Source organism: Oncorhynchus mykiss, chromosome 23 (genome assembly GCF_057628025.1).
Source record: "Oncorhynchus mykiss isolate SJ-2025 chromosome 23, ASM5762802v1, whole genome shotgun sequence".
Taxonomy (NCBI): Eukaryota; Metazoa; Chordata; class Actinopteri; order Salmoniformes; family Salmonidae; genus Oncorhynchus; species Oncorhynchus mykiss.
Window position 1 is genome coordinate 54790910 of NC_143044.1, and position 14094 is coordinate 54805003.

Genomic DNA, 14094 nt, shown 5'->3' on the forward strand with positions numbered 1-14094 from the left:
ATACTGTAGAGACAGAAGGATAATAATATACTGTAGAGACAGAAGGATTATAATATACTGTAGAGAGAGAAGGAGAATAATATACTGTAGAGACAGAAGGATAATAATATACTGTAGAGAGAGACAGAAGGATAATAATATACTGTAGAGACAGAAGGATAATAATATACTGTAGAGACAGAAGGATAATAATATACTGTAGAGACAGAAGGATAATAATATACTGTAGAGAGAGACAGAAGGATAATAATATACTGTAGAGACAGAAGGATAATAATATACTGTAGAGAGAGAAGGATAATAATATACTGTAGAGACAGAAGGATAATAATATACTGTAGAGAGAGACAGAAGGATAATAATATACTGTAGAGAGAGACAGAAGGATAATAATATACTGTAGAGACAGAAGGATAATAATATACTGTAGAGAGAGACAGAAGGATAATAATATACTGTAGAGACAGAAGGATAATAATATACTGTAGAGAGACAGAAGGATAATAATATACTGTAGAGAGAGACAGAAGGATAATAATATACTGTAGAGAGAGAAGGATTATAATATAGTGTAGAGACAGAAGGATAATAGTATACTGTAGAGAGAGACAGAAGGATAATAATATACTGTAGAGAGAGACAGAAGGAGAATAATATACTGTAGAGAGAGACAGAAGGATTATAATATACTGTAGAGAGAGACAGAAGGATAATGATATACTGTAGAGACAGAAGGTTAATAATATACTGTAGAGAGAGACAGAAGGATTATAATATACTGTAGAGAGACAGAAGGATAATAATATACTGTAGAGACAGAAGGATTATAATATAGTGTAGAGACAGAAGGATAATAGTATACTGTAGAGAGAGACAGAAGGATAATAATATACTGTAGAGAGAGACAGAAGGATTATAATATACTGTAGAGAGAGACAGAAGGATAATAATATACTGTAGAGACAGAAGGATAATAATATACTGTAGAGACAGAAGGATTATAATATAGTGTAGAGACAGAAGGATAATAGTATACTGTAGAGAGAGACAGAAGGATAATAATATACTGTAGAGAGAGACAGAAGGAGAATAATATACTGTAGAGAGAGACAGAAGGATTATAATATACTGTAGAGAGAGACAGAAGGATAATAATATACTGTAGAGACAGAAGGATAATAATATACTGTAGAGAGAGACAGAAGGATAATAATATACTGTAGAGAGAGAAGGATAATAATATACTGTAGAGAGAGAAGGATAATAATATACTGTAGAGACAGAAGGATAATAATATACTGTAGAGACAGAAGGATTATAATATACTGTAGAGAGAGACAGAAGGATTATAATATACTGTAGAGACAGAAGGATAATAATATACTGTAGAGAGAGAAGGAGAATAATATACTGTAGAGACAGAAGGATAATAATATACTGTAGAGACAGAAGGATAATAATATACTGTAGAGACAGAAGGATAATAATATACTGTAGAGAGAGAAGGATAATGATATACTGTAGAGAGAGACAGAAGGATAATAATATACTGTAGAGACAGAAGGATTATAATATACTGTAGAGACAGAAGGATAATAATATACTGTAGAGACAGAAGGATAATAATATACTGTAGAGAGAGACAGAAGGATTATAATATACTGTAGAGACAGAAGGATAATAATATACTGTAGAGAGAGACAGAAGGATTATAATATACTGTAGAGACAGAAGGATAATAATATACTGTAGAGAGAGACAGAAGGATAATAATATACTGTAGAGACAGAAGGATTATAATATACTGTAGAGACAGAAGGATAATAATATACTGTAGAGACAGAAGGATAATAATATACTGTAGAGAGAGACAGAAGGATTATAATATACTGTAGAGACAGAAGGATAATAATATACTGTAGAGAGAGACAGAAGGATTATAATATACTGTAGAGACAGAAGGATAATAGTATACTGTAGAGAGAGAAGGATAATAATATACTGTAGAGACAGAAGGATAATAATATACTGTAGAGAGAGAAGGAGAATAATATACTGTAGAGACAGAAGGATAATAATATACTGTAGAGACAGAAGGATAATAATATACTGTAGAGAGAGAAGGATAATAATATACTGTAGAGAGAGACAGAAGGATAATAATATACTGTAGAGACAGAAGGATTATAATATACTGTAGAGACAGAAGGATAATAATATACTGTAGAGAGAGACAGAAGGATAATAATATACTGTAGAGACAGAAGGATAATAATATACTGTAGAGACAGAAGGATAATAATATACTGTAGAGACAGAAGGATAATAATATACTGTAGATAGAGACAGAAGGATAATAATATACTGTAGAGAGAGAAGGATTATAATATACTGTAGAGACAGAAGGATAATAATATACTGTAGAGAGAGACAGAAGGATAATAATATACTGTAGAGACAGAAGGATAATAATATACTGTAGAGACAGAAGGATAATAATATACTGTAGAGACAGAAGGATAATAATATACTGTAGAGAGAGACAGAAGGATAATAATATACTGTAGAGACAGAAGGATAATAATATACTGTAGAGACAGAAGGATAATAATATACTGTAGAGACAGAAGGATAATAATATACTGTAGAGACAGAAGGATAATAATATACTGTAGAGACAGAAGGATAATAATATACTGTAGAGAGAGACAGAAGGATAATAATATACTGTAGAGAGAGAAGGATTATAATATACTGTAGAGACAGAAGGATAATAATATACTGTAGAGAGAGACAGAAGGATAATAATATACTGTAGAGACAGAAGGATAATAATATACTGTAGAGACAGAAGGATAATAATATACTGTAGAGACAGAAGGATAATAATATACTGTAGAGACAGAAGGATAATAATATACTGTAGAGACAGAAGGATAATAATATACTGTAGAGACAGAAGGATAATAATATACTGTAGAGACAGAAGGATAATAATATACTGTAGAGACAGAAGGATAATAATATACTGTAGAGAGAGACAGAAGGATAATAATATACTGTAGAGAGAGAAGGATTATAATATACTGTAGAGACAGAAGGATAATAATATACTGTAGAGAGAGACAGAAGGATAATAATATACTGTAGAGACAGAAGGATAATAATATACTGTAGAGACAGAAGGATAATAATATACTGTAGAGACAGAAGGATAATAATATACTGTAGAGACAGAAGGATAATAATATACTGTAGAGAGACAGAAGGATAATAATATACTGTAGAGAGAGACAGAAGGATTATAATATATTGTAGAGACAGAAGGATAATAATATACTGTAGAGAGAGACAGAAGGATTATAATATACTGTAGAGACAGAAGGATAATAATATACTGTAGAGAGAGACAGAAGGATAATAATATACTGTAGAGACAGAAGGATAATAATATACTGTAGAGACAGAAGGATAATAATATACTGTAGAGACAGAAGGATAATAATATACTGTAGAGAGACAGAAGGATAATAATATACTGTAGAGAGAGACAGAAGGATTATAATATACTGTAGAGACAGAAGGATAATAATATACTGTAGAGAGACAGAAGGATAATAATATACTGTAGAGAGAGACAGAAGGATTATAATATACTGTAGAGACAGAAGGATAATAATATACTGTAGAGAGAGACAGAAGGATAATAATATACTGTAGAGAGAGACAGAAGGATAATAATATACTGTAGAGACAGAAGGATAATAATATACTGTAGAGAGAGACAGAAGGATTATAATATACTGTAGAGAGAGACAGAAGGATAATAATATACTGTAGAGACAGAAGGATAATAATATACTGTAGAGAGAGACAGAAGGATTATAATATACTGTAGAGAGAGACAGAAGGATAATAATATACTGTAGAGACAGAAGGATAATAATATACTGTAGAGACAGAAGGATAATAATATACTGTAGAGACAGAAGGATAATAATATACTGTAGAGAGAGACAGAATGATAATAATATACTGTAGAGAGAGAAGGATAATAATATACTGTAGAGAGAGACAGAAGGATTATAATATACTGTAGAGACAGAAGGATAATAATATACTGTAGAGAGACAGAAGGATAATAATATACTGTAGAGAGAGACAGAAGGATTATAATATACTGTAGAGACAGAAGGATAATAATATACTGTAGAGAGAGACAGAAGGATAATAATATACTGTAGAGAGAGACAGAAGGATAATAATATACTGTAGAGAGAGACAGAAGGATAATAATATACTGTAGAGACAGAAGGATAATAATATACTGTAGATACAGAAGGATAATAATATACTGTAGAGAGAGACAGAAGGATTATAATATACTGTAGAGACAGAAGGATAATAATATACTGTAGAGACAGAAGGATAATAATATACTGTAGAGAGAGAAGGATAATAATATACTGTAGAGACAGAAGGATAATAATATACTGTAGAGAGAGACAGAAGGATAATAATATACTGTAGAGACAGAAGGATAATAATATACTGTAGAGAGAGACAGAAGGATAATAATATACTGTAGAGACAGACAGAAGGATAATAATATACTGTAGAGAGAGACAGAAGGATAATAATATACTGTAGAGACAGAAGGATAATAATATACTGTAGAGACAGAAGGATAATAATATACTGTAGAGAGAGACAGAAGGATTATAATATACTGTAGAGAGAGACAGAAGGATAATAATATACTGTAGAGACAGAAGGATAATAATATACTGTAGAGACAGAAGGATAATAATATACTGTAGAGAGAGACAGAAGGATTATAATATACTGTAGAGACAGAAGGATAATAATATACTGTAGAGAGAGACAGAAGGATAATAATATACTGTAGAGAGAGACAGAAGGATTATAATATACTGTAGAGACAGAAGGATAATAATATACTGTAGAGACAGAAGGATTATAATATACTGTAGAGACAGAAGGATAATAGTATACTGTAGAGAGAGACAGAAGGATTATAATATACTGTAGAGAGAGACAGAAGGATTATAATATACTGTAGAGACAGAAGGATAATAATATACTGTAGAGAGAGACAGAAGGATAATAATATACTGTAGAGACAGAAGGATAATAATATACTGTAGAGACAGAAGGATAATAATATACTGTAGAGACAGAAGGATAATAATATACTGTAGATAGAGACAGAAGGATAATAATATACTGTAGAGAGAGAAGGATTATAATATACTGTAGAGACAGAAGGATAATAATATACTGTAGAGAGAGACAGAAGGATAATAATATACTGTAGAGACAGAAGGATAATAATATACTGTAGAGACAGAAGGATAATAATATACTGTAGAGACAGAAGGATAATAATATACTGTAGAGAGAGACAGAAGGATAATAATATACTGTAGAGACAGAAGGATAATAATATACTGTAGAGACAGAAGGATAATAATATACTGTAGAGACAGAAGGATAATAATATACTGTAGAGACAGAAGGATAATAATATACTGTAGAGACAGAAGGATAATAATATACTGTAGAGACAGAAGGATAATAATATACTGTAGAGACAGAAGGATAATAATATACTGTAGAGACAGAAGGATAATAATATACTGTAGAGAGAGAAGGATAATGATATACTGTAGAGACAGAAGGATAATAATATACTGTAGAGACAGAAGGATAATAATATACTGTAGAGAGAGAAGGATAATGATATACTGTAGAGAGAGAGAGAAGGATGATAATATACTGTAGAGAGAGACAGAAGGATAATAATATACTGTAGAGACAGAAGGATAATAATATACTGTAGAGACAGAAGGATAATAATATACTGTAGAGACAGAAGGATAATAATATACTGTAGAGAGAGACAGAAGGATAATAATATACTGTAGAGAGAGACAGAAGGATAATAATATACTGTAGAGACAGAAGGATAATAATATACTGTAGAGACAGAAGGATAATAATATACTGTAGAGAGACAGAAGGATAATAATATACTGTAGAGAGAGACAGAAGGATTATAATATACTGTAGAGAGAGACAGAAGGATTATAATATACTGTAGAGAGAGACAGAAGGATAATAATATACTGTAGAGAGAGAAGGATAATAATATACTGTAGAGACAGAAGGATAATAATATACTGTAGAGAGAGACAGAAGGATTATAATATACTGTAGATAGAGAAGGATAATAATATACTGTAGAGAGAGACAGAAGGATAATAATATACTGTAGAGAGAGACAGAAGGATAATAATATACTGTAGAGAGACAGAAGGATAATAATATACTGTAGAGAGAGACAGAAGGATAATAATATACTGTAGAGAGAGACAGAAGGATAATAATATACTGTAGAGAGACAGAAGGATAATAATATACTGTAGAGAGAGACAGAAGGAGAATAATATACTGTAGAGAGAGACAGAAGGATAATAATATACTGTAGAGAGAGACAGAAGGATAATAATATACTGTAGAGACAGAAGGATAATAATATACTGTAGAGAGACAGAAGGATTATAATATACTGTAGAGAGAGACAGAAGGATAATAATATACTGTAGAAACAGAAGGATAATAGTATACTGTAGAGAGAGACAGAAGGATAATAATATACTGTAGAGACAGAAGGATAATAATATACTGTAGAGACAGAAGGATTATAATATACTGTAGAGACAGAAGGATAATAGTATACTGTAGAGAGAGACAGAAGGATAATAATATACTGTAGAGAGAGACAGAAGGAGAATAATATACTGTAGAGAGAGACAGAAGGATTATAATATACTGTAGAGAGAGACAGAAGGATAATAATATACTGTAGAGACAGAAGGATAATAATATACTGTAGAGAGAGACAGAAGGATAATAATATACTGTAGAGACAGACAGAAGGATTATAATATACTGTAGAGAGAGACAGAAGGATAATAATATACTGTAGAAACAGAAGGATAATAGTATACTGTAGAGAGAGACAGAAGGATAATAATATACTGTAGAGACAGAAGGATAATAATATACTGTAGAGACAGAAGGATTATAATATACTGTAGAGACAGAAGGATAATAGTATACTGTAGAGAGAGACAGAAGGATAATAATATACTGTAGAGAGAGACAGAAGGAGAATAATATACTGTAGAGAGAGACAGAAGGATTATAATATACTGTAGAGAGAGACAGAAGGATAATAATATACTGTAGAGAGAGAAGGATAATAATATACTGTAGAGACAGAAGGATAATAATATACTGTAGAGACAGAAGGATAATAATATACTGTAGAGACAGAAGGATAATAATATACTGTAGAGAGAGACAGAAGGATAATAATATACTGTAGAGAGAGAAAGAAGGATAATAATATACTGTAGAGACAGAAGGATAATAATATACTGTAGAGAGAGAAGGATAATAATATACTGTAGAGACAGAAGGATAATAATATACTGTAGAGAGAGACAGAAGGATAATAATATACTGTAGAGAGAGACAGAAGGATAATAATATACTGTAGAGAGAGACAGAAGGATAATAATATACTGTAGAGACAGAAGGATAATAATATACTGTAGAGAGAGACAGAAGGATTATAATATACTGTAGAGAGAGACAGAAGGATAATAATATACTGTAGAGAGAGAAGGATAATAATATACTGTAGAGAGAGACAGAAGGATAATAATATACTGTAGAGACAGAAGGATAATAATATACTGTAGAGACAGAAGGATAATAATATACTGTAGAGACAGAAGGATTATAATATACTGTAGAGACAGAAGGATAATAATATACTGTAGAGAGAGAAAGAAGGATAATAATATACTGTAGAGACAGAAGGATAATAATATACTGTAGAGACAGAAGGATAATAATATACTGTAGAGACAGAAGGATAATAATATACTGTAGAGACAGAAGGATAATAATATACTGTAGAGAGAGACAGAAGGATAATAATATACTGTAGAGAGTGACAGAAGGATTATAATATACTGTAGAGACAGAAGGATAATAATATACTGTAGAGACAGAAGGATTATAATATACTGTAGAGAGAGAAGGAGAATAATATACTGTAGAGACAGAAGGATAATAATATACTGTAGAGAGAGACAGAAGGATAATAATATACTGTAGAGACAGAAGGATAATAATATACTGTAGAGACAGAAGGATAATAATATACTGTAGAGAGAGACAGAAGGATTATAATATACTGTAGAGACAGAAGGATAATAATATACTGTAGAGACAGAAGGATTATAATATACTGTAGAGAGAGAAGGAGAATAATATACTGTAGAGACAGAAGGATAATAATATACTGTAGAGAGAGACAGAAGGATAATAATATACTGTAGAGACAGAAGGATAATAATATACTGTAGAGACAGAAGGATAATAATATACTGTAGAGACAGAAGGATAATAATATACTGTAGAGAGAGACAGAAGGATAATAATATACTGTAGAGACAGAAGGATAATAATATACTGTAGAGAGAGAAGGATAATAATATACTGTAGAGACAGAAGGATAATAATATACTGTAGAGAGAGACAGAAGGATAATAATATACTGTAGAGAGAGACAGAAGGATAATAATATACTGTAGAGACAGAAGGATAATAATATACTGTAGAGAGAGACAGAAGGATAATAATATACTGTAGAGACAGAAGGATAATAATATACTGTAGAGAGACAGAAGGATAATAATATACTGTAGAGAGAGACAGAAGGATAATAATATACTGTAGAGAGAGAAGGATTATAATATAGTGTAGAGACAGAAGGATAATAGTATACTGTAGAGAGAGACAGAAGGATAATAATATACTGTAGAGAGAGACAGAAGGAGAATAATATACTGTAGAGAGAGACAGAAGGATTATAATATACTGTAGAGAGAGACAGAAGGATAATGATATACTGTAGAGACAGAAGGTTAATAATATACTGTAGAGAGAGACAGAAGGATTATAATATACTGTAGAGAGACAGAAGGATAATAATATACTGTAGAGACAGAAGGATTATAATATAGTGTAGAGACAGAAGGATAATAGTATACTGTAGAGAGAGACAGAAGGATAATAATATACTGTAGAGAGAGACAGAAGGATTATAATATACTGTAGAGAGAGACAGAAGGATAATAATATACTGTAGAGACAGAAGGATAATAATATACTGTAGAGACAGAAGGATTATAATATAGTGTAGAGACAGAAGGATAATAGTATACTGTAGAGAGAGACAGAAGGATAATAATATACTGTAGAGAGAGACAGAAGGAGAATAATATACTGTAGAGAGAGACAGAAGGATTATAATATACTGTAGAGAGAGACAGAAGGATAATAATATACTGTAGAGACAGAAGGATAATAATATACTGTAGAGAGAGACAGAAGGATAATAATATACTGTAGAGAGAGAAGGATAATAATATACTGTAGAGAGAGAAGGATAATAATATACTGTAGAGACAGAAGGATAATAATATACTGTAGAGACAGAAGGATTATAATATACTGTAGAGAGAGACAGAAGGATTATAATATACTGTAGAGACAGAAGGATAATAATATACTGTAGAGAGAGAAGGAGAATAATATACTGTAGAGACAGAAGGATAATAATATACTGTAGAGACAGAAGGATAATAATATACTGTAGAGACAGAAGGATAATAATATACTGTAGAGAGAGAAGGATAATGATATACTGTAGAGAGAGACAGAAGGATAATAATATACTGTAGAGACAGAAGGATTATAATATACTGTAGAGACAGAAGGATAATAATATACTGTAGAGACAGAAGGATAATAATATACTGTAGAGAGAGACAGAAGGATTATAATATACTGTAGAGACAGAAGGATAATAATATACTGTAGAGAGAGACAGAAGGATTATAATATACTGTAGAGACAGAAGGATAATAATATACTGTAGAGAGAGACAGAAGGATAATAATATACTGTAGAGACAGAAGGATTATAATATACTGTAGAGACAGAAGGATAATAATATACTGTAGAGACAGAAGGATAATAATATACTGTAGAGAGAGACAGAAGGATTATAATATACTGTAGAGACAGAAGGATAATAATATACTGTAGAGAGAGACAGAAGGATTATAATATACTGTAGAGACAGAAGGATAATAGTATACTGTAGAGAGAGAAGGATAATAATATACTGTAGAGACAGAAGGATAATAATATACTGTAGAGAGAGAAGGAGAATAATATACTGTAGAGACAGAAGGATAATAATATACTGTAGAGACAGAAGGATAATAATATACTGTAGAGAGAGAAGGATAATAATATACTGTAGAGAGAGACAGAAGGATAATAATATACTGTAGAGACAGAAGGATTATAATATACTGTAGAGACAGAAGGATAATAATATACTGTAGAGAGAGACAGAAGGATAATAATATACTGTAGAGACAGAAGGATAATAATATACTGTAGAGACAGAAGGATAATAATATACTGTAGAGACAGAAGGATAATAATATACTGTAGATAGAGACAGAAGGATAATAATATACTGTAGAGAGAGAAGGATTATAATATACTGTAGAGACAGAAGGATAATAATATACTGTAGAGAGAGACAGAAGGATAATAATATACTGTAGAGACAGAAGGATAATAATATACTGTAGAGACAGAAGGATAATAATATACTGTAGAGACAGAAGGATAATAATATACTGTAGAGAGAGACAGAAGGATAATAATATACTGTAGAGACAGAAGGATAATAATATACTGTAGAGACAGAAGGATAATAATATACTGTAGAGACAGAAGGATAATAATATACTGTAGAGACAGAAGGATAATAATATACTGTAGAGACAGAAGGATAATAATATACTGTAGAGAGAGACAGAAGGATAATAATATACTGTAGAGAGAGAAGGATTATAATATACTGTAGAGACAGAAGGATAATAATATACTGTAGAGAGAGACAGAAGGATAATAATATACTGTAGAGACAGAAGGATAATAATATACTGTAGAGACAGAAGGATAATAATATACTGTAGAGACAGAAGGATAATAATATACTGTAGAGACAGAAGGATAATAATATACTGTAGAGACAGAAGGATAATAATATACTGTAGAGACAGAAGGATAATAATATACTGTAGAGACAGAAGGATAATAATATACTGTAGAGACAGAAGGATAATAATATACTGTAGAGAGAGACAGAAGGATAATAATATACTGTAGAGAGAGAAGGATTATAATATACTGTAGAGACAGAAGGATAATAATATACTGTAGAGAGAGACAGAAGGATAATAATATACTGTAGAGACAGAAGGATAATAATATACTGTAGAGACAGAAGGATAATAATATACTGTAGAGACAGAAGGATAATAATATACTGTAGAGACAGAAGGATAATAATATACTGTAGAGAGACAGAAGGATAATAATATACTGTAGAGAGAGACAGAAGGATTATAATATATTGTAGAGACAGAAGGATAATAATATACTGTAGAGAGAGACAGAAGGATTATAATATACTGTAGAGACAGAAGGATAATAATATACTGTAGAGAGAGACAGAAGGATAATAATATACTGTAGAGACAGAAGGATAATAATATACTGTAGAGACAGAAGGATAATAATATACTGTAGAGACAGAAGGATAATAATATACTGTAGAGAGACAGAAGGATAATAATATACTGTAGAGAGAGACAGAAGGATTATAATATACTGTAGAGACAGAAGGATAATAATATACTGTAGAGAGACAGAAGGATAATAATATACTGTAGAGAGAGACAGAAGGATTATAATATACTGTAGAGACAGAAGGATAATAATATACTGTAGAGAGAGACAGAAGGATAATAATATACTGTAGAGAGAGACAGAAGGATAATAATATACTGTAGAGACAGAAGGATAATAATATACTGTAGAGAGAGACAGAAGGATTATAATATACTGTAGAGAGAGACAGAAGGATAATAATATACTGTAGAGACAGAAGGATAATAATATACTGTAGAGAGAGACAGAAGGATTATAATATACTGTAGAGAGAGACAGAAGGATAATAATATACTGTAGAGACAGAAGGATAATAATATACTGTAGAGACAGAAGGATAATAATATACTGTAGAGACAGAAGGATAATAATATACTGTAGAGAGAGACAGAATGATAATAATATACTGTAGAGAGAGAAGGATAATAATATACTGTAGAGAGAGACAGAAGGATTATAATATACTGTAGAGACAGAAGGATAATAATATACTGTAGAGAGACAGAAGGATAATAATATACTGTAGAGAGAGACAGAAGGATTATAATATACTGTAGAGACAGAAGGATAATAATATACTGTAGAGAGAGACAGAAGGATAATAATATACTGTAGAGAGAGACAGAAGGATAATAATATACTGTAGAGAGAGACAGAAGGATAATAATATACTGTAGAGACAGAAGGATAATAATATACTGTAGATACAGAAGGATAATAATATACTGTAGAGAGAGACAGAAGGATTATAATATACTGTAGAGACAGAAGGATAATAATATACTGTAGAGACAGAAGGATAATAATATACTGTAGAGAGAGAAGGATAATAATATACTGTAGAGACAGAAGGATAATAATATACTGTAGAGAGAGACAGAAGGATAATAATATACTGTAGAGACAGAAGGATAATAATATACTGTAGAGAGAGACAGAAGGATAATAATATACTGTAGAGACAGACAGAAGGATAATAATATACTGTAGAGAGAGACAGAAGGATAATAATATACTGTAGAGACAGAAGGATAATAATATACTGTAGAGACAGAAGGATAATAATATACTGTAGAGAGAGACAGAAGGATTATAATATACTGTAGAGAGAGACAGAAGGATAATAATATACTGTAGAGACAGAAGGATAATAATATACTGTAGAGACAGAAGGATAATAATATACTGTAGAGAGAGACAGAAGGATTATAATATACTGTAGAGACAGAAGGATAATAATATACTGTAGAGAGAGACAGAAGGATAATAATATACTGTAGAGAGAGACAGAAGGATTATAATATACTGTAGAGACAGAAGGATAATAATATACTGTAGAGACAGAAGGATTATAATATACTGTAGAGACAGAAGGATAATAGTATACTGTAGAGAGAGACAGAAGGATTATAATATACTGTAGAGAGAGACAGAAGGATTATAATATACTGTAGAGACAGAAGGATAATAATATACTGTAGAGAGAGACAGAAGGATAATAATATACTGTAGAGACAGAAGGATAATAATATACTGTAGAGACAGAAGGATAATAATATACTGTAGAGACAGAAGGATAATAATATACTGTAGATAGAGACAGAAGGATAATAATATACTGTAGAGAGAGAAGGATTATAATATACTGTAGAGACAGAAGGATAATAATATACTGTAGAGAGAGACAGAAGGATAATAATATACTGTAGAGACAGAAGGATAATAATATACTGTAGAGACAGAAGGATAATAATATACTGTAGAGACAGAAGGATAATAATATACTGTAGAGAGAGACAGAAGGATAATAATATACTGTAGAGACAGAAGGATAATAATATACTGTAGAGACAGAAGGATAATAATATACTGTAGAGACAGAAGGATAATAATATACTGTAGAGACAGAAGGATAATAATATACTGTAGAGACAGAAGGATAATAATATACTGTAGAGACAGAAGGATAATAATATACTGTAGAGACAGAAGGATAATAATATACTGTAGAGACAGAAGGATAATAATATACTGTAGAGAGAGAAGGATAATGATATACTGTAGAGAGAGAGAGAAGGATGATAATATACTGTAGAGAGAGACAGAAGGATAATAATATACTGTAGAGACAGAAGGATAATAATATACTGTAGAGACAGAAGGATAATAATATAC